At 42.7% G+C, this 27,891-nt stretch overlaps 1 protein-coding gene across 2 annotated transcripts in view; it reads right to left on the bottom strand.

Moving 5' to 3' along the window:
* Positions 1-27,891, bottom strand: part of fbxo34 (F-box protein 34) — a 46,997-nt gene that overhangs the window by 9,359 nt on the left and 9,747 nt on the right. For both annotated transcript variants that reach the window (XM_029687718.2, XM_029687719.2), the window contains exon 2: positions 3,583-3,769. The gene's annotated coding sequence lies outside the window, so the exon portion shown is untranslated. The remainder of the gene's footprint in view (positions 1-3,582; positions 3,770-27,891) is intronic.

Here is a 27,891-nt window from a genome sequence, read left to right on the forward strand (position 1 = left end):
CCACATCGATGCACTTACTGATGAAGCCAGCGACCGATGTGGTGTACTCCTCAATGCCATCGGAAGAATCCCGGAACATATTCCAGTCTGTGCTAGCAAAAAAAACTTCCTGTAGATTTGCATCTGCTTCATCTGACCACTTTTTTTTTATTGACAGTCACTGGTGCTTCCTGCTTTCATTTTGGCATGTAAGCAGGAATCAGGAGGATAGAATTATGGTCAGATTTGCCAAATTGAGGATGAGGGAGAGCTTTGTACGCATCTGTGTGTGTGGAGTAAAGGTGGTCTAGAGTTTTTTTCCCCTCTGGTTGCACATTTAACATGTTGATAGAAATTAGGTCAAACTGATTTAAGTTTCCCTGCATTAAAGTCCATGGCAACTAGGAGCGCCGCCTCTGGATGAGCGTTTTCCTGTTTGCTTATGGCGGAATACACCTCATTGAGTGCGGGCTTAGTGCCAGCATCGGTCTCTGGTGGTATGTAGACAGCTACAAAAAAATACAGATGAACTCCCTAGGTAGTGTGGTTTACAGCTTATCATGAAATACTCTACCTCAGGCGAGCAAAACCTCACAACTTCCTTAGACATTGTGCACTACCAGATCCCTAGACCTTGGTCAAAAGTACTGCATTAAATAGGGAATAGGGTGCAATTTGGGACACGTGGTGTCTTGTGGATGGAAAACTGCGTCACACAATCTGATTATGGCAAAAACAAGGGTTGCTGTTCCCCCAGCCCAGCTACCCTCCCTCCATTGTTCCCCCAGCACAGCCTCTCTCCCGCTGCTATTCCCCCAGTCTCCCTCCCACTGCTCGGACAAAATGGGTACAGAGCCTAAGTTCAGACACAGCAGGGCCCTTACACAAGTCCTGTCAGCTGATCCAGCCCCTGACACACACACACAATCCAACGACACACAGGACTTCCAGTAGCCGCAGTGGGACAGGACAGACGGCAGTACATATAAGGCATTCTTCAATGCAGGGCAAATAAGGCATTCTTCACTGCAGCCCTGGAACTCTGATAAATGTGGGACAGTAGGGTGGAGGCGGGGGGAGCACCTGAGGTAACCAAATCAGGGATGGCATGCAGGGGAGGGGGTGGTCTCCTCTGAACAGTTGATGTTGAGATGTGTCTTCTGAGGGTTGTAACTAATGAACTTATACTCTGCAGCAGAGGAAACTGAATCAGGCGTTCATGGTCAAAATGCTGCAAAGAAACCACTACTAAAAAAATCGACACACAAGGGTATATAATAGGGTGCCATTTGGGACACACACGCTGCTCTCTTGGGGTGGGGTGGCTTCATCTAGTAATTGGCTAGCTGGAGAGCATGTAAAGCGGTGTGCCAAGGGAAGGAGAATTACAGCGCGCTGTGTGTCCTTGAAAGGCCTGCAGTAGCCCCAGTCACTCTCCTCTCCCCCACCAGTCCCAGTGTTCACTGCTCTAGTGTGTGTGTGTGCACGTGTTGACTGAAGAGGGGAAAAAGTGGCACCAACATCAACTGAGTGGGATCACATTATATAGCCGTGACAACAACTACACCTGTAATAACAATTATAATTCATTACACTTTTATACCACTTTTTTCTTTACAATCTCAAAGCACTTTAAGCAACAAAGAAAAACAAGAGAAAAACAAATAATTAATGGACCATCGTGGCAGGCATGGTTCTTGCACTCTAAGTGATTCATGTCAGTTAGCCATTAGCTGACTTTACCAAAAGGTCATTGAAGCTCAGACAGCGACTTGCTACACTAATGTCACTAGCATCAGCCATTTTGTTCAGAGATCCACACTCCAGAGTACCACACAATGTGGTTGTAGTAGAATCAGTGAGGTGAAACTTAAGAAATGTTGCAGAAAGAAAAGTAAATGAATAATCAATGCTGCAACTACTCTATTGCACATTTTTGTTCTATAAAATACATTTTATGTGAATGTTCTGCAATATTGTGGTTGCACCCTCCTAAACAGCCCCTTGGTCTGGTTTGCCAAGTTTGACTGTTACTCATTATTACACAACCTGGCCAACAAACTATTTCCCCTTCCCAGCAGTGCTCAGACCCCACACCGAGACTGCGTCTCAAATGCCACCCTATAGCCTATATAGGGCTCTGGTCAAAAGAAGTGCACTATATAGGGAAGAGTATGACATTTGGGATAAGCCCATTACACAAACTCTACCCTCCTGCAAGTCATACTTTCCTCAATGCCTGGTGCCAGTGCCAAAACACACATCAGTGCTAATGGCAATTTCAGGGAAAAGTACAATTTAGCGTTATGTAAAAATAAAATAAAAACTGGAAAAACTGTCTGAAGTGAAAGGCACAACAGAGCTGGCCCTAGGTGGACTGGAGGGGCAGTCATGGGCTCTGATGAGGTGAGCTCACTCCTGAACTCCGCTAGAGAGAGCAGCTTCAACGTAACAACCTCATTCTTATCTCCTCTATTCCCCTCCCCCTTCAAGAGTCCATGACTTCATCTCCATAGGAGGTTGCCAGGGAACTGATCCAACTTCAAAAGTCAAGGAATGAAGTCACACGAGGGGCCGTGTTCTAAATGGAACCCTATTCCTTATGTAGTGCCAAAGCACTCTATAGGGAATAGGGTGTCATTTGGGAAACACACGAGCAATCAGTCTGAGGCTGCGCCTGCATGCTGCAATTATGTGCAACATCACATGTTCTTCCTGAGGCGAGGCAGGGGGCTACTGGAGCGCACACCTGGGTTCAAATGCTATTTGAAATCGATGAAATACTTGTTTGCTCTAGCGGGCTTGCAGTTTTGGGACTATTCTATTTGTCCATTAAGCCAGGCAAACGCGATCAAGCACAGATTATGAATTATGAAATTATTTGAAAAAAGTATTTAAAACGCAGGTCTGGTTGGTGGGGCTACACAGCATCTGGGGCTGACGCAGCCTGAAGCACGGCACGGGCCTCCACACGTGTCTGTAGTTTGGCATAAACAAATGGGCCTTCATTTACAGACACGGGGTAAGCAGGGGGGGATAATATACTCTTGTGTTTTGCGACATCGTTATGGGAAAGTCATACTAAATAATCCCACTACTTAAACCATCATTCACCTGGCTGGCAGGCACTGTCCCACAGAGCAGTACAACAGGTGTTATTCAGTCAAGTAAAACATTCACAACTTTGGTTGCAAATAGAAACGTTATGAGTAGAGCTGACAATCCCATATTCTACATAGAAATACATAATGTAGAATCAATAGGCCTATCTGAAACAACCTTGCACCCTCCTGAACAGGAATTCTAGCTCAATATGGGTGGCTCTAATAATAATGCCATGCTGAAGAGGTAAGCCTAGTTCAATGCTAATGTTAGCAGTAGTGACTAGGTAAACCAACCCAAACAAAGCATGGATTCTAGTCTTGTCCATAAGCTGCTTTTAACATAGGAACCAAGTCATTCTATAATTTGAGTGCGCTGTCCCTTTAACTCACCTCTGAGGTATGCAAGTAGGTAGGTAGGTAGAGTGGTGATTTGTGAGTGAGGGGGGACTCGGCGAGATAGAAGCTTACTTCCAGTGTGTGTTTGTATCTTGTCTCTTACCTCCAGGCTGACAGCAGCAGGTTGGATGGTGGTTTCCTATGTTCGCTGTGAGAGGAGGCGGTAGATTCACATCTCTCAGGAATTCAGCTCCTCCCTCCAGTCCAGTGTGGTGACAGACGTGTCTCTCCCACAACCCCCTGCAGGCCACGATCTGATGACCTCACAACTCAGGGTCCCATCCACCGCACTGCAGGGAAACAGACACATGATGTACAGTTAATTACAGCTCAGTTCCAGACAGACAATCTCGCACATAGAAGAAAGCACTTAAATGGAACATGGCTGTGGTGCAGGGTTCTCCCCAGGATTTTTAGAACACTTCCAACTGCCATTTCCTTATATGATAACAAATAGAGTAAAACATTTGAATGAAAAAACAATTTAGAGTGGCGCAGCCAGGCCACAAGGTGGTTCAGCACCCCTCTTACATTATTTGAGGAGAACCCTGTGGTGGTGGGGGTCTTCAGTTAGCCATGGGTTAATCACCCTGGCCTCCCAGGAACAATGATCTGCAGAACTGCATAAGTAAACAAGCCCAGGGCCGAATCAAAATCCAACACTTCTTGAAATACTGCCTGGCTGAGATTGACAGATGGCAACGAGTTTATATACAAGAAACATATGGACAAATATTCAAAAACATTTTTCCACAAAGATGTTCCTCTGAATGTGAATGAATGGCTTATGTAAAGCAAGCCAAACCTGGCACGGTCTAACAAAAACAGAAAAGGCCAAACAACAAAATGCCTTTACAAGGTTTACAATGTTGTGTTTGTGGTTTAACCACCCGAGTTTCCATCATCTTATGCCTCATTTCCAACACTATCCAATAAATCTAAAAATACATCACTGAACTGCAACAAGTCAACCACAGATAGCCTAAACAAACGTGTGCCATTACATCAAATAATTTTCCACCTTCAACTTCCAAGTCAGATATGAAACCAAAATTTGTTTGCAACTATTCAGACTGATAAACTGTACATTCAGTTCAAACTGAGCCAACACTGAAGTGGAAACACACTCCCTTCAAGGTAGCATCCCAAATGGCACCCTATCTACTCCCCATTAGTGCACTACTTTTGACCAGGGTCCATATGGCACTGCTCTAAAAGTAGTGCACTATATAGGGAACAGCGTACCATTTGGGACAGAACCTTGAATCCTTCCCCCATTCTCATTCGCTGGCTGGGGAAAAACAAGCACCCAGTTTGTTTTCAAAGAGATATGTCAGCCATGAAGACCAGATAAGCCTGAACAAAAGCTGATTTGAGAACAGTGGAACAGTGGCCAGCCAGGGGACTGGGGGGGCAAAGGGGAAGGGAAGCCTGCTCTGCTTATCAAACACTTTGCTAGCTAAAACACAAGTCAGTCAATCACCGAGGGACAGGCTAGCACCTCATGGTACACAATGATGATTAGACTGCCCGACTCATTCCATTATATCAGCATTATTTATTAGCCTAGCACCAGAATTCTTAAGTTGAGGATGTGCAATCATATGAACCTCCTTTACTTCATAGACTGTCCCTGCCAGGGTGGCTGGACATGGTTGGACAAGGCGGTTCAAATCCTAAATGTTTGGTTACACTCGATTCGGGTCATTCCTGGACATTGATAAATACACAGCACAATCTAAAAAATATCCTCTACTTTATCACATTACAGTCTAAATCTAAACTGGATTATGTTTTTTCCCCCCTCAATCTATACACAATACCCCACAATGAAAAAGCGAAAACAGATTTAGATTTGAAAATGAATAAAAAATGAATAAAATGTGAAAACAGAAATACCTTTTTTACATAACTACAGACCCTTTGCTATGAGACTTGAAAATGAGCTCAGGTGCATCCTGTTCCCATTGATCATCCTTCAGATGTCCACCTGCGGTAAATTCAATTGGATTTGGAAAGGCACACCTGTCGAAATCAGGTCCCACAGTTGACAGCGCATGTCAGATCAAAAACCAAGCCATAAGGTCAAAGGAATCGCCTGTAGAGCTCAGAGACAGGACGGTTAAGGCACAGATCTGGGGAAGGATACATTTCTGCAGCATTGAAGGTCCACAAGAACACAGTGGCCTCCATTCTTAAAGGAAAAGTTAGGGACCACCAAGACTCTTCCTAGAGCTGGCCGCCTGGCCAAACTGAGCTATCGGGGGAGAAGGGCCTTGGTCAGGGAGGTGACCAAGAACCCGATGGTCATTCTGATAGCGCTCCAGAGTTCCTCTGTGGAGATGGGAGAACCTTCTAGAAAGACAACCACCACAGAAGGACAACTCCAACAATCAGGCCTTTATGGTATAGTGGCTAGACGGAAGCCACTCTTCAGTAAAAGGCATATGACAGCTCGCTTGGAGTTGCCAAAAGGCACCTAAAGTACTCTGACTATGAGAAACAAAATTCTCTGGTCTGATAAAAACCAATATTGAACTCTTTGGTCTGAATGTCAAGCATCACGTATGGAGGAAACATGGCACCATTACTAAGATGAATCATGGGGACGTTGTTCAGTGGCAGGGACTGGGAGACTAATCAGGATCGACGGAAAGACAAATGGAGCAAAGTACAGAGATCCTCGATGAAAGCCAGGACCTCAGACTGTGACGAAGGTTCACCTTCCAACAGGACAACCAATAATCCGAAGCACACAGCCAAGACAACACGGGAGTGGATTCGGGACAAGCCTCAATGTCCTTGAGCGGCCCAGACAGAGCCCGGTCTTGAACCCAATCGAACATCTCTGGAGAGACCTGAAAATAGCTATGCAGCAATGCTCGCCATCCAACCTGACAGAGCTTGAGAGGACCTGCGGAGAAGAATGTGAGAAACTCTCCAAATACAGATGTGCCAAGTTTGTAGAGCCAGACCAAGAGAAGAATTGAGGCAGTAAACCCTGCAAAAAGGTGCTTCAACAAAGAACTGAGGAAAGGGTGTGAAAACTTAGGTAATTGTTTTTAGAACATTAGTAAAACATGTTTCTGCTTTGTCATTATGGGGGAGTGAGTGTAGATTTATGGGGGGGGGGGGGCTATTTCATCCATTTTAGAATAAGGCTGTAACATGGAAAAAGTCAAGGAGTCTGAATAATTTCAAATGCACTGTGTGTGTGTGTGTGTGTTTACAGTGCCTTGCGAAAGTATTCGGCCCCCTTGAACTTTGCGACCTTTTGCCACATTCCAGGCTTCAAACATAAAGATATAAAACTGAGGGGCTGAATAATTTTGCACGCCCAATTTTTCAGTTTTTGATTTAAAAAAGTTTGAAATATCCAATAAATGTTGTTCCACTTCATGATTGTGTCTCACTTGTTGTTGATTCTTCACAAAAAAATACAGTTTTATATCTTTATGTTTGAAGCCTGAAATGTGGCAAAAGGTCGCAAAGTTCAAGGGGGCCGAATACTTTCGCAAGGCACTGTATATATATATACACTGCTCAAAAAAATAAAGGGAACACTAAAATAACACATCCTAGATCTGAATGAATGAAATATTCTTATTAAATAATTTTTTCTTTACATAGTTGAATGTGCTGACAACAAAATCACAAAAATGAGTCACACTCAAAATTAAAGTGGACAACCACACTACAGGCTGATCCAACTTTGATGTAATGTCCTTAAAACAAGTCAAAATGAGGCTCAGTAGTGTGTGTGGCCTCCACGTGCCTGTATGACCTCCCTACAACGCCTGGGCATGCTCCTGATGAGGTGGCGGATGGTCTCCTGAGGGATCTCCTCCCAGACCTGGACTAAAGCATCTGCCAACTCCTGGACAGTCTGTGGTGCAACGTGGAGTTGGTGGATGGAGCGAGACATGATGTCCTGGATGTGCTCAATTGGATTCAGGTCTGGGGAACGGGCGGGCCAGTCCATAGCATCAATGCCTTCCTCTTGCAGGAACTGCTGACACTCTCCAGCCACATGAGGTCTAGCATTGTCTTGCATTAGGAGGAACCCAGTGCCAAACGCACCAGCATATGGTGTCACAAGGGGTCTGAGGATCTCATCTCGGTACCTAATGGCAGTTAGGCTACCTCTGGCGAGCACATGGAGGGCTGTGCGGCCCCCCAAAGAAATGCCACCCCACACCATGACTGACCCACCGCCAAACCGGTCATGCTGGAGGATGGAGTCCGTTTCTGACCGTTTGAGCAGACACATGCACATTTGTGGCCTGCTGGCAGTCATTTTGCAGGGCTCTGGCAGTGCTCCTCCTGCTCCTCCTTGCACAAAGGCGGAGGTAGCGGTCCTGCTGCTGGGTTGTTGACCTCCTACAGCCTCCTCCACGTCTCCTGATGTACTGGCCTGTTTCCTGGTAGCGCCTCCATGCTCTGGACACTACGCTGACACAGCAAACCTTCTTGCCACAGCTCGCATTGATGTGCCATCCTGGATGAGCTGCACTACCTGAGCCACTTGTGTGGGTTGTAGACTCCTTCTCATGCTACCACTAGAGTGAAAGCACCGCCAGCATTCAAAAGTGACCAAAACATCAGCCAGGAAGCATAGGAACTGAGAAGTGGTCTGTGGTTATCACCTGCATAACCACTCCTTTATTGGGGGTGTCTTGCTAATTGCCTATAATTTCCACCGGTTGTCTATTCCATTTGCACAGCAGCATGTGAAATGTATTGTCAATCACTGTTGCTTCCTAAGTGGACAGTTTGATTTCACAGAGGTGTGATTGACTTAGAGTTACATTGTGTTTAAGTGTTCCCTTTATTTTTTTGAGCAGTGTACACACACAATTTCAGCATTTATTTATTTCATCACATTTCCAGTGGGTCAGAAGTTTACATACACTCAATTAGTATTTGGTAGCATTGCCTTCACATCGTTTAACTTGGGTCAAAAGTTTCAGGTAGCCTTCCACAAGCTTCCCACAATAAGTTGGGTGAATTTTGGCCCATTCCTCCTGACAGAGTTGGTGTAACTGAGTCAGGTTTATAGGCCTCCCATGCTCGCACACGCTTTTTCAGTTCTGCCCACACATTTTCTATAGGATTGAGGTCAGAGCTTTGTGATGGCCACTCCAATACCTTGACTTCGTTGTCCTTAAGCCATTTTGCCACAACTTTGTAAGTATGCTTGGGGTCATTGTCCATTTGGAAGACCCATTTGCAACCAAGCTTTAACTTCCTGATGTCTTGATGTTGCTTCAATATAGCCACATAATGTTCCTGCCTCATGATGCCATCTATTTAGTGAAGTGCACCAGTCCCTTCTGCAGCAAAGCACACCCACAACATGATGCTGCCACCCCTGTGCTTCACGGTTGGGATGGTGTTCTTTGGCTTGCAAGCCTCCCTTTTTCCTACAAACATAACGATGGTCATTATGGCCAAACAGTTCTATTTTTGTTTCATCAGACCAGAAGACATTACTCCAAAAGGTACGATCTTTGTCCCCATGTGCAGTTGCAAACCGTAGTCTGGCATTTTAATGGCGGTTTTGGAGCAGTGGCTTCTTCCTTGCCAAGCAGCCTATCAGGTTATGTCGATATAGGACTCGTTTCACTGTGGATATAGATACTTTTGTACCCATTTCCTCCAATATCTTCACACAGTCCTTTGCTGTTGTTCTGGGATTGAGTTGCACGTTTGGCACCAAAGTACGTTCATCTCTAAGAGACAGAACGTGTCTCCTTCCTGAGCGGTATGATGGCTGCGTGGTCCCATGGTGTTTATACTGACCGTGGTACCTTCAGGTGTTTGGAACTTGCTCGCAAGAATGAAGACTCGGGAGTACAATTTATTTATTTTTGATCTTGGCTGATTTCTTTTGATTTTCCCACGATGTCAAGCAAAGAGGCACTGAGTTTGAAGGTAGGCCTTGAAATACATCCACAGGTACACCTTCAATTGACTCAAATGATGTCAATTAGCCTATCAGAAGCTTGTGATAGTGAATTATAATTGAAATAATCTGTCTGTAAATAATTGTTGGAATAATTACTTGCATCATGCACAAAGTAGATGCCCTAACCGACTTTCCAAAACTATAGTTTGTTGAACAAGAAATATGTTGAGTGGTTAATAAGCAAGTTTTAATGACTAATCTAAGTGTATGTAAACTTTAAACTTAAACTGTATGCATGCATGTATGTATGCATGTATACACACAGTCAAAAGTTTTAGAACACCTACTCATTCATGGGTTTAACTTTTTTCTACATTGTAGAATTAGTGAAGACATCAAAACAATGAAATAACATATGGAATCACGTAACCCAAAAGTATAACAAATCTAAATATATTTTAGATTCTTCCAAGTAGCCACCCTTTGCTTTGATGACAGCTTTGCACTCTTGGCATTCTCTCAACCAGCTTCACCTGGAATGCTTTTCCAACAGTCTTGAAGGAGTTCCCACATACGCTGAGCACTTGTTGACTACTTTTCCCTCACTCTGCAGTCCAACTCATCCCAATTGGGTTGAGGTCGGGTTGATTGTGGAGGCCAGGTCATCTGATGCAGCCCTCCATCACTCTCCTTCTTGGTGGAATAGCCCTTACACACCCTAGAGGTGTGTTGGGTGACTGTCGCTGGTTCAGTATGCCTTGAATTTGAAAACAAATCACTGACATTGTCACCAGAAAAGAACCCCCAGACAATCACACCTCTTCCATGCTTCATGATGGGAACCACATGTGGAGAGAATCCGTTCAACTACTCTGCGTCTCAAAGACACGGCGGTTGGAACCAGAAATCTCACATTTGAGCTCAGACCAAAGGACAGATGTCCACCAGTCTAATGTCCATTGCTCATGTTTCTTGGCCCAAGCAAGTCTCTTCTTCTTATTGGTGTCCTTCAGTAATGGTTTCATTGCAGCAAATCGACCATGAAGAACTGATTCACGCAGTCTCCTCTGAACAGTTGATGTTGAGATGTGTCTGTTACTTGAACTCTGAAGCATTTCTTTGGGCTGAAATTTCTGAGGCTGGTAACTCTAATTGAACTCATCCACTGCAGTAGCGGTAACTCTGGGTCTTCCATTCCTGTGGCAGTGCTCATAAGAGCTAGTTTCATCATTGCGCTTGACGGCTTACTGCCCCAATAGGTCCACAGATGACACAATCACCATCACACTGCCATATCCCATCTGGACAAGAGGAATACCTATGTAAGAATGCTGTTCATTGACTACAGCTCAGCATTTAACACCATAGCACCCTCCAAACTTGTCATAAAGCTCGAGACCCTGAGTCTCGACCCCACCCTGTACAACTGGGACCTGGACTTTGACGGTCCACCCCCAGGTGATGAGGGTAGGAAACATCTCCACTCCGCTGATCCTCAACACTTGGGCCCCACAAGGGTGCTGCACTGTCAGAACTAGAAGCACAAGCATTTCGCTACACTCGCATTAACATCTGATAACCATGTGTATGTGACAAATAAAATGATTTATTTGTTTTTTGTGACTGCACTTTGAAATGTTCCGGATTGACTGACCTTCATGTCTTAAAGTAATGGACTGTCGTTTCTCTTTGCTTATTTGAGCTATTCTTGTCATAATATGGATTTGGCCTTTTACCAAATAGGGCTCTCTTCTGTATACCACCCCTACCTTGTCTCAACAGAACTGATTGGATCAAACGCATTAAGGATAGAAATTCCACAATTTCACTTTTAACAAGGCACACCTGTTAACTGAAATGCATTCCAGGTGACTACCTTATGAAGCTGGTTGAGAGAATGCCAAGAGTGTGCAAAGCTATCAAGGCAAAATGTGGATTTTTTGAAGGATCTCAAATATATTTTGATTTGTTTAAGCATTTTTTGGTTACTACATGCATTTCATAGTGTTGATGCCTTCACTATTATTCTACAATGTAGAAAATAGTCAAAAGAAAAGAAAACCCCTTGAATGAGTAGGTGTGGGGTCCGACCCTATACTAGGTGTACTTAAACTAGACCTTGTGTATATTTGTAGCAAACACAGCGAGCAGTGGCGCGAATGAGAGCCACGAGGGCACAGCCACCACTTGCTCCTCATCCCCTTGCAGTGGTGCGCATCAGTTTCACATTAATATGACCTCATTTTCAGTGAGACACAGAATTCTTCGACGTGCACAGACGAACAATTGAGGACAAAAAGGGTGAGAACACACTAGGCCTACTTTTTGTCATGCATATGTAAAGTGTCCCCATTTCACAAGCTAAAGATACATTTTTCCAGCGGCTACTGAACATAAATTAAAAGGCCTCTTTAGCCGCTTCTCAGATTAAGAGTGCTGAGCTAAGATCGGTTTTGCCTTTTAAATCATAATGGATAAGATAATGAAATCAAAATGATTAAGACGTGGGCCTGTATGAACAAAGAAAATCTGAGTAGAAGTGCTGATAAAGGATCTGTCCATATGATCTTATTCAGCATGGTCTAAAAGGCTAAACTGATCCTGGAACAGCACTCTCACTCCGAGAAGCTATGTGGATACAGGCACTCATTTTGATAACAAAACCACACTATGCTGAAAATGCGCAATCAAAATATCATTGCATTAATATAGAATTACCAACCTAGAATAAATAAAAACTGGAACTAGGCCTTTGGCCATTTCACAGCGCATTTAAAAAAAAAAAATTCTTTAGAGAGGGCCTGATTTATTTGGTTCCTCAACATTCTTCTCCAGAGGCGTTCTCTCTTTAGCGAGTTCTCACAACCCAGCGCTTCTCTGCTGCCCATTGTGGCCTGCGGCACAGCACCAGTGTATGAGTGTGGGTGTATGCATGCAGGGGAGTAAAACTAAAGCAAGTAATATGCACACAAATTAATTCTTCCAAGCCTTCCGTGTACAGCACAGCACATCAGTACGATTAAACTGGTCACACACACACGAGAGAGAGAGTGAGTCACACACAGGCTCTTTTCACATAGATTGTGAGGTTAACTATAATCAAAGCCGGGGGGGAAAATTCTACTAAGCCAAGATATAGAATTGTTTTAAGATGGTCATACCATGGATGATTTAGCCATTAGATTAATTATTGAATTTCTATTATTGAATACCTCAATAACTCCATTCAATTGTATGGGTTACCTTAAGACGAGTCCTGTGACACTTCTGGGGGTCATAGAGCAAGTACACAAGTGGGCGTCAAAAAATGCAAAAAAGCCCAGAATGCTAACAAAATTTGCACAAGTAATAGTGAAATGAAAATAAACAAATTGCAGCGACAGGCAATCCAGCTCAAAGTTACACATATAGAGCTACCGAATGTCATTTTTGGTGCAAATTAACAAAAGTTTACACAGGCAGTACTGGCTCTCCTGCAGCAGTACATGCTGTGTCTGTGTGGAATCTGGAGTCGCTAGAGCAATGGGCCTGCCTGTTCTGCTTGGAGAAGAGGGGGGAGGAGCAGACAGGGCTGAGATGGAGGAGAAAAAAACACAAGGAAATCAGGATAGCAGTGGCAGCTGTACAAATAACTAATCCAAAGGGCGTTGACTTCTCAAACCAGACAGGGGCCTCCCGAGTGGTGCAGCAGTCTAAGGCACTGCATCTCAGTGCTAGAGGTGCACAACTGGCCACGACACATAATTGGCCCAGCGTCGTCCAGGTTAGGGAAGGGTTTGGCCGTCATTGTAAAATAAGAATTTGCTCTTAACTGACTTGCCTAGTTAAATAAAGGTAAAAAAAAAAAAATATGAGCCACTTCGATAGCAAGTTAAACTTGGGGTGGTGTTAACCTCTTCAACCTATGGGGGCGCCATTTCATTATTGGATAAAAAAAAAAATATTTTGTCACAAACTGATGCTCGACTATTGCATATAATTGACAGCTTTGGAAAGAAAACACTGACGTTTCCAAAACTGCAAAGATATTATCTGTGCGTGCCCCAGAACTGATGCTACAGGCGAAACCAAGATGAAACTTCAAACAGGAAATTAGCAGGATTTTTGACGCTCTGTTTTTCATTGTCTCCTTATATGGCTGTGAAAGCGCCACGAATTAGCCTGCCCTTTCTATCGTTTCTCCAAGTTGTCTGCAGCATTGTGACGTATTTGTAGGCATATCATTGGAAGATTGGCCATAAGAGACTACATTTACCACGTGTCCGCCCAGGTGTCCTTTGTTGAAATTGTTGCGTAATCGCCAAGCGGCTCGCATTCATCCATGTGATTGAGACAGAGAGGAGACTTCCAGGAATGATATATCATGAAGAGATATGTGAAAAACACCTTGAGGATTGATTCTAAACAACGTTTACCATGTTTCAGTCGATATTATGGAGTTAATGTTTAAAGTTTGGCGTTTGGATGAATGAATTCGTTTTTTTTTGGTAGCCAAACATGAAGCAGAAAACGGACCGATTTCTCCTGCACAAATAATCTTTCAGGAAAAACTGAACATTTGCTATCTAACTGAGAGTCTCCTCATTGAAAACATCCGAAGTTCTTCAAAGGTAAATTATTTTATTTGAATGGTTTTCGTGAAAATGTTGCCTGCTGAATGCTAACGCTAAATGCTATGCTAACTATCAATGCGGTTACACAAATGCTTGTTTTGCTATGGTTGAGAAGCATATTTTTGAAAATCTGAGATGACAGTGTTGTTAACAAAAGGCTAAGCTTGAGAGCTAGCATATTTATTTCATTTCATTTGCGATTTTCATGAATAGTTAACGTTGCGTTATGGTAATGGGCTTCAGGCTGTAGTCACGATCCCGGATCCGGGATGGCTCGACACAAGAAGTAAACCTCTTACGTCGACCCGACACGCATGCGTCCCATCTAGCCATCTGGAAATGCAAATGCGCTACGCTAAATGCTAATAGCACTCGTTAAAACTCAAACGTTCATTAAAACACACATGCAGGGTACTGAATTAAAGCTACACTCGTTGTGAATCCAGCCAAAAAGTCAGATTTTTAAAATGCTTTTCGGCGAAAGCATGAGAAGCTATTATCTGATAGCATGCAACACCCCGAAATACCCGAAGGGGACGTAAACAAAATAATTAGCATAGCCGGCGCCACACAAAACACAGAAATAAAATATAAAACATTCATTACTTTTGACGATCTTCTTTGTTGGCACTCCTAGATGTCCCATAAACATCACTATTGGGTCTTTTTTTTTTATTAAATCGGTCCATATATACCCTAAATATCGATCTATGAATAGTGTGTGATCAAGGAAAAAACACAGTTTTAAAACGCAACGTAATTTTTTTAAATTAAAAAAGACGACGATAAACTTTCACAAAACACTTCGAAATACTTTTGTAATCCAACTTTAGGTATTAGTAAACGTTAATAATCTATCAAATTGATCACGGGGCGATGTGTATTCAATAGCTCCACGTCTTGAAATCATGTTCAGAAATTTCTACTCCAAAACATCCTGTCGGAGACCGGAAGGAATGGGCTCTCTCTTACTCGTTTGACCAAGAAACAAAGCGCAGGCAATTGACAAGACTGGCGACATCGTGTGGAAGCTGTAGGACTTGCAATCTCAGCCCCATCTAATTTGCTTTCCAATAGAGAATACATGCAAGTGGCGCATTGATATATTTTTCAGATTTTGGTGATCAGTTTTCCTTCCGCTTTTCGATGAAAACACGTTATGTTATAGTCACCGCCGTGATTTAACCAGTTTTAGAAACGTCAGAGTGTTTTCTATCCACACACTAATCATATGCATATACTATATTCCTGGCATGAGTAGCAGGACGCTGAAATGTTGAGCGATTTTTAACAGAATGTTCGAAAAAGTAGGGGGTAGACTTAACAGGTTAATTAACAGAGTCTAGATCCCGCAAAACACCAGTCTCAACATCAACAGTGAAGAGGCGACTCCGGGATGCTGGCCTTCTAGGCAGAGTTCCTCTGTCCAGTGTCTGTTCTTTTGCCCATATTAATCTTGACTTTTTATTGGCCAGTCTGAGATATGGCTTTTTCTTTGCAACTCTGCCTAGAAGGCCAGCAACCCGGAGGCGCCTTTTCTCTGTTAATGTTGAGACTGGTGTTTTGCGGGTACTATTTAACGAAGCTGCCAGTTGAGGACTTGTGAGGCGTCCGTTTCTCAAACTAGACACTCATGCACTCGTCCTCTTGCTCAGTTGTGCGCCGGGGCATCCCACTCCTATTCTGCGCTGTTCTGCGAAGGGAGTAGTACACCGCGTTGAATGAGATCTTCAGTTTCTTGGCAATTTCTCACATGGAATAGCCTTCATTTCTCAGAACAAGAATAGACTGACGAGTTTCAGAAGAAAGTCCTTTGTTTCTGGCCATTTTGAGCCTGTAATCAAACCCACAAATTCTGATGCTCCAGATACTCAACTAGTTTAAAACGATAAACTTGGATTAGTTAACACAACGTGCCATTGGAACACAGGAGTGATGGTTGCTGATAATTGGCCTCTATATAGGCGTACATATTCCATAAAAAATCTGCCGTTTCCAGCTACATAGTCATTTACAACATTAACACTGTATTTCTGATCAATTTTGATGCTATTTTAAAAATGAAAAAAAAAAAGTGATTTTCTTTCAAAAACAAGGACATTTATAAGTGACCCCAAACTTTTGAACGGTAGTGTAGCTGTCTATTCTTTCTATGATAGGCCTAAAAATTAGAACTATGATGGCTATGCATAATTTTTAGCAAAGAACACTACCTTTTCATTCTAAGCTCATTTACTTGTGTGGCTGCAAGCCAAATTGTGTTACACTTCAGTTGTCATCTGATGTAAACGAAGGTACTTTCTGTCGAATGTGTTGCACTACTGTATTTTCTGTGAAGGAAAACTATAGTTGCACATCACCTGAACCCTGTATTGAATCAATAAAAAAAAAAAAAAACATGACTTTCAATATAAAAGTCAATGCACAGCTGGATTCACCTGCTCCCACATCCTCCTGTTACTATTTACAAACAAATAGTTGACTGGCCCAAATGTGCTGGGGAACTAGGCTTCATAATGTAAAATAAGAACGCAATCTGCTTTATTCCCTAACGCGTTGCACAAGTTGACTGCAGGTGTTTACTTAAATTGCTTCAAAACTAAAGAATGTACTGATAAAGAAATAGTTAACGATATTGACGGTATTGAAACACCAACCCATGGCTATTTCCAAAATACTGCCTAGGCCTACCATAGTGTTCGTGAGAGACTCCCCTTTCTACAGTGGTGTCACTCATTTGTAGCCCAAAAGTTTTGGACGCTACAAACAAAAGCTGGCACATTAAGCACATTAACTATAGCGACTTCCGTGGAGGAAAACGGAGGACACCAATCGTGTTCGTGAGGGTCTCATCTTTCCATAGAGCGGTTATATTAGTTTGTAGGCAAAAACTATTTTTCGGGATGTCTCATGGTCTGACAAACACCACTGTAGCTCGGCCACCTTCCACCGCAAATGAGGAAGGCCGACATAGCCGGATGTGGTAGATTGAGATGCAGCCAACGCAACAAAGATCTTTTTTATGTTAGATTGATGCACAGGTCAATCTAAGTATTAAGGATGTTCGAGGGGTATCGAATCATTCGAGAGACATTACTGTAATGTAAACTCATCTCAAAAGCTACCTCCAGAGGCCATGCATGACATTTGCCCGATAGATGCCCATCTCCAAGCAGGGCAGTGTAAACAGAATTGCCTTGCTGAGCCCAACATTCCTACAGTAAAAAAAAATTAATAGCAGAGCAATGTTTTTGAAATGGCAAAAAATGTGTAGACATTTTCATTATTTTTGACTTGTTTTATTTAGTTATCTGAAATTGCAGTAATAGCCTGTTATATTATGAAATTGTCATCGTAGAGACAGGGATAGTTCACCCAAATGACAAATTGTAAGCAGTCTTGACAAGGTATGGCATAAATCCATGCTTTGATTAAGATTCTCTGGCACCATTTCAAAACGCATGAAGCACAAATCCCATTCAAGTCATGGGACCGATATTAGCATTTTTTGCACATCATGTTCAAATCTGTAAATTACTTTAATGAGTTTCACAATCAATTTGAGATCCTTTCAGATTACTTGGACATGATGCATGAAAAATTCGAATAAATCAGTACCAAGACTTGAATGGGATCTCTGTCCAAAAATGCTAAAACGTTAGCATTTGGAAACCGTGTTGGGGAAATAAAGCAAAGCATGGATTTCCTCAAACCCTTTAAGCAGTCCATAGACAAGGAAACCAATGTGTCATTTTGTATTTTGGGTGTAATTTTGTAATTTGGTGAACTTTCCCTGTGGAATCTCAACTGTGGTTCTGTTCAGAATGAAATGATTGTAAAATAACTTCCGTATAACCCCTGATAACATTCATGTTTGATATGCTAACGCACTAGCTGTATCTAGATAGCTGTGCTATTGTCTTGCAAGTTAGATTTAACTTGTGTACGAACAAAATAAACCCTTTAGTTGTCTGCACATGCTTGTGAATTGTTGCATTATTCAAGAGTATAGTAAGCTACCTCATGATTATGTCTGTAGGATTTAGATTCCCTCCTGCTACTCCAATCAACTACAATTGCCCCGTCATACACAAACCTGTGCCAAGCCAATGCTCCAGTCCCATGACTAGGTCGAGAAGAGATGCAACGAGGTCACCCTGAATGACAAAGAAGCCCACAGAGCACAGCAGTACAGGATCTCCAATTTCATCAGTAGCAGCTTCTAGACCAGACCAAATTCTGATGCTGCTGCACCATGTCCCTATCCATGATTGCCTAGCTGCACCATAGAAATATAATCAATATTACAGTCACTTTTAAAAAGCTCTGGCTCCATCCATTAGAGACCCATTGACTTGAATCGGGGACGCACATTCTAGAGATTGTTTTCCTATGGGCTACCCTCTCCTTTCATAAGGCACTTCCTTTACCTGAACTTACTGAGGAGTTTTCATCCTAATACAATAGCACTTTAAACAGTCAGGAAAAGGAGGGGTGGGGCTGTCTGCTGCAATTCTTATACAAAGCCATTTCCATTCCCAAGCACTTGGTTGAGAAGCGCTAAAAGTGCTATGGAGTCCAGCTGCTGAAATTGAGGGGATTTTCTAATATAGGCTGGTACAGTAAAGTATATCAAACAATAAATCAGGAAAGCAACTAATCCAGAGAGAGAAAGAAGCTTAGTTTAATAGATTTTGGACCACGCTAACAAAACATGCTTTTCTGCCCCTTTGGTATAAATCCATCATTACCAAAAAAAAAGTCTTAAAATGAGTTCAAACACTTTATGCACTTCACAGCTCATGACTCCAGTCAATAACAGAGCTGGGAATTGCCAGGGACCTCACGATACGATATTGTCCCAATACATATCGTATTGGCACCTAAGTATCGCAATTCTACACTGAACAAAAATGCCACAGATGTTTCTCTACCATAAGTCGCCTCCAACATAATTTTAGAGAATTTGGCAGTACATCCAACCGGCCTCACAAACGCAGACCATGTGTAACCACGCCAGGCCAGGACCTCCACACCCGGATCATCTGAGACCAGCCACCCAGACAGCTGGGGCAGCAGTGTAGCCTAGTGGTTAGAGCGTTGGGCTAGTAACCGGAAGGTTGCAAGTTCAAATCCCCGAGCTGACAAGGTTCTGCCCCTGAACAATCAGTTAACCCACTGTTCCTAGGCCGTCATTGAAAATAAGACTTTGTTCTTAACTGACTTGCCTGGTTAAATAAAGGTAAAATAAAAAAATAAAAACAGCTGATGAGACAGTTAGTGCAGAAATTCTTTGGTTGTGCAAACTGTCAGAAACCGTCTCAGGGAAGCGCATCTGGGTGCTCGACATCCTCACTATGGTCTTGACCAGACTGCAGTTTGGCGCCGTTACCGTCATCAGTGGGCAAATGCTCACCTTCGATGGCCACTGTCATGCTGGAGAAGTGTGCTCATCATGGATGAATCCCAGTTTCAACTGTACCGGGCAGATGGCAGAGAGTGTGTCGGGATAGCGGTTTGTGGTCAACGGTGTACACAGAATGGGACCGCTGAGTGCATAGTAGAGGTCGACCGAATATTAATTTTCACCGCCGATACCGATTACTGGAGGACCAAAAAAAAGCTGATACCGATTAAAATACTTTTTTTTTTTGTAATAATGACAATTACAACAATACTGAATGAACACTTATTTTAACTTAATATAATTTAGCCTCAAATAAATAATGAAACGTTCAAATTGGTTTAAATAATGCAAAAACAAAGTGTTAGAAGTAAAAGTGCAATATGTGCCATGTAAAAAAAAAAACTACCTTTTGAGTTCCTTGCTCAGAACATGAGAACATATGAAAGTTGGTGGTTCCTTTTAACATGAGACTTCAATATTCCAAAGTAAGAGGTTTTAGGTTGTAGTTAATATAGCATTTATAGGACTATTTCTCTCTATACCATTTGTATTTCATGTACCTTTGACTATTGGATGTATAGGCACTATAGTATTGCCAGTGTAACAGTATAGCTTCCGTCCCTCTCCTCGCCCCTACCTAGGCTCGAACCACGAACACATCGACAACAGCCACACTCGAGGCAGCGTTACACATCGCTCCAAGGGGAATAACTACTCCAAGTCTCAGAGCGAGTGACGTTTGAAACGCTATTAGCGCACACCCCGCTAACTAGCTAGCCATTTCACATCGGTTACACCAGCCATTAGGCTTGAAGTCATAAACAGCGCTGTGCTTGCGAAGAGCTGCTGGCAAAACGCACGAAAGTGCTGTTTGAATGAATGCTTACGAGCCTGCTGCTGCCTACCATCGCTTAGTCAGACTGCTCTATCAAATCATAGACTTAATTATAACATAACACAGAAATACGAGCCTTAGGTCATTAATATGGTCAAATCCGGAAACTACCATTTCGAAAACAAAACGTTTATTATTTCAGTGAAATACGGAACCGTTCGGTATTTTATCTAATGGGTGGCATCCCTAAGTCTAAATATTCTTGTTTACATTGCACAACCTTCAATGTTATGTCATAATACGTACAATTCTGGCAAATTAGTTCACAATGAGGCAGGCTGCCCAAACTGTTGCATATACACTGACTCTGCGTGCAATGAACGCAAGAGAAGTGACACAATTTTACCTGGTTAATATTGCCTGCTAACCTGGATTTCTTTTAGCTAAATATGCAGGTTTAAAAATATATACTTCTGTGCATTGGTGTTTATGGTTAGGTACAGTCGTCCAACGATTGTGCTTTTTTCGCAAATGTGCTTTTGTTAAATCATCCCCCAGCGTTGCATCGATTATATGCAAAGCAGGACACGCTAGATAAACTAGTAATATCAACCATGTGTAGTTATAACTAGTGATTACGATTGATTGTTTTTACAAGACAAGTTTAATGCTAGTTAGCAACTTGGCTTCTACGGCATTCGAGTAACGGGCAGGCTCCTCGTGGAGTGCAATGAGAGGCAGGTGGTTAGAGCGTTGGACAAGTTAACTGTAAGGTTGCAAGATTGGATCCCCTGAGCCGACAAGGTGAAAATCTGTCGTTCTGCCCCTGAACAAGGGCAGTTAACCCACCGTTCCTAGGTCATCATTGAAAATAAGAATGTGTTAACCGACTTTCCTAGTTAAAGTTTATTTTTTATAAAAAAAATGTAAAATAAAAATCGGCGCCCAAAAATACAGATTTTTGGTTGTTATTAAAACTTGAAATCGGCCCTAATTAAATCGGCCATTCCGATTAATCGATAGACCTCTAGTGCATAGAGCGTAATAATCATCTGTCCTAGGTTGCAACACTCACTACCAAGTTCCAAACTGCTTCTCGAAGCAACGTCAGCACAACTGTTTGTCGGGAACTTCATAAAATGGGTTTCCATGGCCGAGCAGCCGCACACAAGCCTAAGATCACCATACGCAATGCCAAGCGTCTGCTGGTGTGGTGTAAAGCCCACTACCATTGGTGTCAGGAGCAGTAGAAACGGACAAATCTGGGTTTGGTGGATGCAAAAAAAAAAACACTAGCTGCCAAAATGCAGTGCCAACTGTAAAGTTTGGTGGAGGGGGAATAATGGTCTGGGGCTTCGGGCTAGGCCCCTTAGTTTGTCTAGTTAAATTAAGGTTAAATAAAAAATAAACAATTCCAGTGTATGGAAATCTTAAAGCTACAGCATACAATAACATTTTCCATACAGAAATGGTTTGTCAAGATTGGTGTGGAAGAACTTGACTGGCCTGCACAGAGCCCTGACCTCAACCCCATTGAACATCTTTGGGATGAATTGGAACGGCGACTGCATGCCAGGCCTAGTCGCCAACATCAGTGCCCGACCTCACTAATGCGCTTGTGGCTGAATGGAAGTCCCCGCAGCAATCTAGTGGAAATCCTTCCCAGAAGATTGGAGGCTATTATAGCATCAACAAGGGGGGACCAACTCCATATTAATGCCCATGATTTTGACATGAGATGTTCAGACGAGCAAGGGTCCACATACTTTTGGTCATGTCGTGTATCTGTGACCAATCTGTATTCCCAGTCAGGTGAAATCCATAGATTAGGGCCTAATTAACTAATTTCAATTGACTGACTTCCTTATATAACTCCTTAAAATCTTTGAAATGATTGCATGTTGCGTTTACAATCTGTTCAGAGTATGCGTATTGCGATTCGATGTTCCAAACATATTGCTCACCATATGTCTGCTGCAGAGGGACAAGAGAGCCATGAGAAAATGAGCCAACTAGCACAAAAATATTATAGCGATAGTTAAAACAATACGATATAAATATCAATTATGCATTCTGACACCTGACTGACCTGACCAGTAAAAATTGTGCAAGTAGCCTGGGTAGAACACAAAACTCATAACAAATCAAGTAAAGAGACATCCATGATACCCTCAACAGTCCACACACCAATGCTGTGCAGCACTGACGAACTGTAACAAGTGCTGTCTTGTCTGAACAGTGACATGGCACACAAGACCATTGATTTGGGGGTGATCTCTCATAGCAACATGATTCTGTCATGGCCACTGAGACTCAGAGCCAGTCTCAACAGCACTTCAGTTGGCAACATTTCAGTTCTGATCAGTAGCTATCAGCTAGCTGGGGCCTGGGCCGATAAAGCCATTAGCTCAGAAAGGTCAATCTAAAATAGTGAATTATTAGGCAAGCCAATAAACAATGACTATTGAAATCAGATCCTTCAAAAGTTCAAACTAAAAATGTCCATATTTCTGAAGATTAGAAATCTATGTCAATGCTCCAGTTACACGTGTAGTCCATCAACAACAGACCATCACAGGCATACACAAACAGAGGACCTCTTACCTAACAGGGCTGGTATTAAAATTCCACACCTCTACTCAGAAGTTCACACCTATTCAGTAATTAGTCTACTTTGGGGGGGTGAAGAGCTATGATGAGTAGCTAGAGTGCACAGCCAGAAGTTTGTCTCAACCTCCTTCGCCAAGCAAAAGGCTTCAGCTCTGACAAGACAACAGGTATAGCAATAGCAACAACATACAGCACACCTGGCAGGGTGGGGCGGCAGGGTAACCTAGTGGTTAGAGCATTGGATTCAATCAAATCAAATTTTATTTGTCACATACACAAAAATTAGCAACCGAAAGGTTGCAAGTTCAAATCCCCGAGCTGACAAGGTACAGGCAGTCATTGAAAATAAGAACTTGTTCTTAACTGACTTGCCTAGTTAAAAGTTAAAATAAAAATAAAATCTCACCCTGCCTATTGGATAGACTCATAAAGGGGAACAGAAACAACCACAACATGTTGCTGGAGTGCAGACAAGACAGAACTTCATTTTTTCTCACTCAAGTGAGAAAATGGATATAGGCTTTCAACAAACCTTGTACAAAACACCCCAGTTAATTTTGGCTTAGCGAATTCCTTCCTATCTAGCCCTTTCATACAGTCGCACACCATTCAGTCACAGTTCTCCTATGCTACGGCATTTCATGTATTACAGTAATCTAAACATCCATACAGTTGGTCTGTCTGCATGTCGCAAAACAAACTCTATGCCATTGCTTTGTTGCAATTGTATGGAGCCTAACGTCAAAGAATGCTTCCAACTTCAGCATTGCCCAAATGACTCAGTATGAGAAGACCAATAATGGAATGCACTGAGGGACAAAGAGCATGTAGGAGCATGCATTCACAGCATAATATAAAAAAAACACTTGCTGTATGGGTATTAAACAGCCACATTAAAATGTAAAGGACAATCAGCAGGCAAGGCCACAACTCATACAGCACGAACACTAATTATTCAAACACAATCATTTGTATTACAAAAAGTACATTTCCTTTGGTGTCGACTTAGTAATAGGTCAACCAAATGTTTTTTTTTTTTAAAGCAAAAAAACGCAGCTTTTCGCAAGTTGTCAAGAGTGAATTATTGGGGCTCAGGTGGAAAGCTGCCTGGGAGTAAAGACAACGACAGAGCAGCGAGAGAACGGTGAGAACAGAACAGGATTAAAAGCCACTTATCTAAAAGACAAAAAGCTTGTCATAACCTGTTGCACTCGCAGGCCTGGCCCGCCTCACCCACTCCAAATAAATTCAAAGGCAATCAACAGCTTGTTTCTGCCACGTAGGAAACACCGGTGTTGAACACATCTTTCTCTCTGGTAGTGCTATGTGAGTCCTAACAGAGTGGACAAACATGTTTGACACTGTGGGCTGTCCAGTTGTCAGGATGCCTTGGTGGGAGGAATAGGCCAAATCACCAACGGGTGGAACTTTCAGACAGCCGCACTTGACTACACACTAAAGAGGTTCTCATTAATTGTTCATAGAAAGGTTGCAATGCATGGGCTACATCTGCTCCAGATGATTTGCACACTAAACCGAAAAGCATGTAGGATATATCTAGCCTAACCTATACCTGCGCAATGCCAATATTGGGCGATTCCATACCAGGAAGGCCCAAAATATTTTTGGCATCTCCAATTGTTCTGGCAATTCTCACATAGAAAAGTAATTAGGAGAAAGGATGTTGGATATGATTTTTATTAAGGATGTAACAATTCGTCGATATGCATCGGCCCCCAATTAAAATGTTTAAGATGCATCGGTCCGTGGACCCCAAACCGATCCAAATATAGCATGCATTGGTCAGAAAATGTATTTAAACACTAGGAATCACCAGTTTTTTTTCTCATAATAGATTCCTTCCAAACATACTGCACCAGTCGTGGCCTAAAGTTTTGAGAATGACAAATACTAATTTTCACAATCTGCTGCCTCAGTTTGTAAGATGGCAATTTGCATAACCTCCAGAATGTTATGAAAAGTGATCAGATGAATTGCAATTACTTGCAAATTCACTCTTCGCCATGCAAACGAACTAAATCCCCCAAAAACATTTCCACTGCATTTCAGCCCTGCCACAAAAGGACCAGCTGACATCCTGTCAGTAATTCTCTCGTTAACACAGGTGTGAGTGTTGACAGGGACAAGGCTGAAGATCACTCTGTCATGCTGATTAAGTTCAAATAACAGACTGGAAGCTTCAAAAGGAGGGTGGTGCTTGGAATCATTGTTCTTCCTCTGTCAACCACGGTTACCTGCAATCGAACACGTGCCGTCATTGTTGCTTTGCACAAAAAGGGCTTCACAGGCAAGGATATTTTTGCCAGTAAGATGGCACCTAAATCAACCATTTATCGGATCAGCAAGAACTTCAAGGAGAGCGGTTCAATTGTTGTGAAGAAGGCTTCAGAGTGCCCAAGAAAGTCCAGCAAGCGCCAGGACCGTCTCCTAAAGTTGATTCGGCTGCGGCATCGGGGCACCACCAGTACAGAGCTTGCTCAGGAATGGCAGCAAGCAGGTGAGAGTGCATCTGCACACAGTGAGGCGAAGACTTTGAGGATGGCCTGGTATCAAGAAGGGCAGCAAAGAAGCCACTTCTCTCCAGGAAAAACATCAGGGACAGACTGATATTCTGCAAAAGGTACAGGGATTGGACTGCTGATGACTGGGGTAAATTCATTTTCTCTGATGAATCCCCTTTCCGATTGTTTGGGGCATCCGGAAAAAAGCTTGTCCGGAGAAGACAAGGTGAGCACTACCATCAGTCCTGTGTCATGCCAACAGTAAAGCATCCTGAGACCATTCATTTGTTGGGTTGCTCTCAGCCAAGGGAGTGGGCTCACTCACAATTTTGCCTAAGAACACGGCCATGAATAAAGAATGGTACCTACACAGAGCAACTTCTCCTAACCATCCAGGAACAGTTTGGTGAAAAACAATGCCTTTTCCAGCATGATGGAGAACCTTGCAATAAGGCAAAAGTGATAAGTGGCATGGTGAACAAAACATTGATATTTTGGGTTGATGGCCAGGAAACTCCCCAGACCTTAATCCCATTGAGAACTTGTAGTCAATCCTCAAGAGGCAGGTGGACAAACAAAACCCCACAAATTCTGACAAACTCCAAGCAGTGATTATGCAAGAATGTGCTGCCATCAGTCAGGATGTGGCCCAGAAGTTAAATGACAGCATTTATTTTATTTTTTATTTCACCTTTATTTAACCAGGTAGGCAAGTTGAGAACAAGTTCTCATTTACAATGGCGACCTGGCCTAGATAAAGCAAAGCAGTTCGACAGATACAACACGACACAGAGTTACACATGGAGTAAAACAAACATACAGTCAATAATACAGTATAAACAAGTCTATATACGATGTGAGCAAATGAGGTGAGAAGGGAGGTAAAGGCAAAAAAGGCCATGGTGGCAAAGTAAATACAATATAGCAAGTAAAACACTGGAATGGTAGATTTGCAATGGAAGAATGTGCAAAGTAGAAATAAAGATAATGGGGTGCAAAGGAGCAAAATAAATAAATAAATTAAATACAGTAGGGAAAGAGGTAGTTGTTTGGGCTAAATTATAGGTGGGCTATGTACAGGTGCAGTAATCTGTGAGCTGCTCTGACAGTTGGTGCTTAAAGCTAGTGAGGGAGATAAGTGTTTCCAGTTTCAGAGATTTTTGTAGTTCGTTCTAGTCATTGGCAGCAGAGAACTGGAAGGAGAGGCGGCCAAAGAAAGAATTGGTTTTGGGGGTGACTAGAGAGATATACCTGCTGAAGCGTGTGCTACAGGTGGGAGATGCTATGGTGACCAGCGAGCTGAGATAAGGGGGGACTTTACCTAGCAGGGTCTTGTAGATGACATGGAGCCAGTGGGTTTGGCGACGAGTATGAAGCGAGGGCCAGCCAACGAGAGCGTACAGGTCGCAATGGTGGGTAGTATATGGGGCTTTGGTGACAAAACGGATTGCACTGCGATAGACTGCATCCAATTTGTTGAGTAGGGTATTGGAGGCTATTTTGTAAATGACATCGCCAAAGTCTAGGATTGGTAGGATTGTCAGTTTTACAAGGGTATGTTTGGCAGCATGAGTGAAGGATGCTTTGTTGCGAAATAGGAAGCCAATTCTAGATTTAACTTTGGATTTGAGATGTTTGATATGGGTCTGGAAGGAGAGTTTACAGTCTAACCAGACACACCCAATGCCCCTGTGTGAAAAAGTAATTGCCCCATTACAGTTCAGGATATCATCAGGTTGCTTCCCAAGGCACCGGGGGCTGAAACTGTCATGGTTTATGTGGGGTTGAATGACATTATGAAGGGCAGCTCAGAACAGCTGAAGATGGATTTTAAAGATCTGAATGGGTCACTACTTGACACCAAACTCCCCATAATATCTGGCCCAAATAACTTGGGTTCCTGGATCCTTTCACAGCATTGCAAGGCTGCATTAAGACAATGACTTATCAATGACCCAAGCCCAGCTCATTTATTCCTTACCATTGTGTCACTTGTCATAATGCTTCAGCAAAATGTACATTATCCCAGGTGCGTTGGAATACAACGTAAGTAACCGAATGCATGTCCCTCTTACTGCCCTGAATCAATTTGCTAGTAACAGATGACATTCATATTCTGACAATCTCTGAAACTCACTTAGATAATACAGTGGTAGCAATACATGGTTATAAGATCTACATAAAAGACAAATGCCAAAAGGTGGAGTTGTGGCTATTCTATTCAGAACCACATTCCTGTAAAGCTTAGAGAGGATCTCATGTTAAATACTGCTGAAGTAGTATGACTACAGGTTCATCTGCTTCACCTGAAACCCATTCTGGTGGGAAGCTGTCACAGATCACCAAGTGCTAACAGTCAGTATCTGGATAACGTGTGAAATGCTTGATCATGTAAATGATATCAATAGAGAGGTACCATTTTCTGGGTGATGTAAATATTGACAAGCTTTCATCAGGCTGCCCACTCAAGAGAAAGCGTCTAACTGTAACTGGTGCCTGCAACCTGGTTCAGGTATC

The sequence above is a fragment of the Oncorhynchus nerka genome, linkage group LG18 (genome assembly GCF_034236695.1).
Source record: "Oncorhynchus nerka isolate Pitt River linkage group LG18, Oner_Uvic_2.0, whole genome shotgun sequence".
Taxonomy (NCBI): domain Eukaryota; kingdom Metazoa; phylum Chordata; class Actinopteri; order Salmoniformes; family Salmonidae; genus Oncorhynchus; species Oncorhynchus nerka.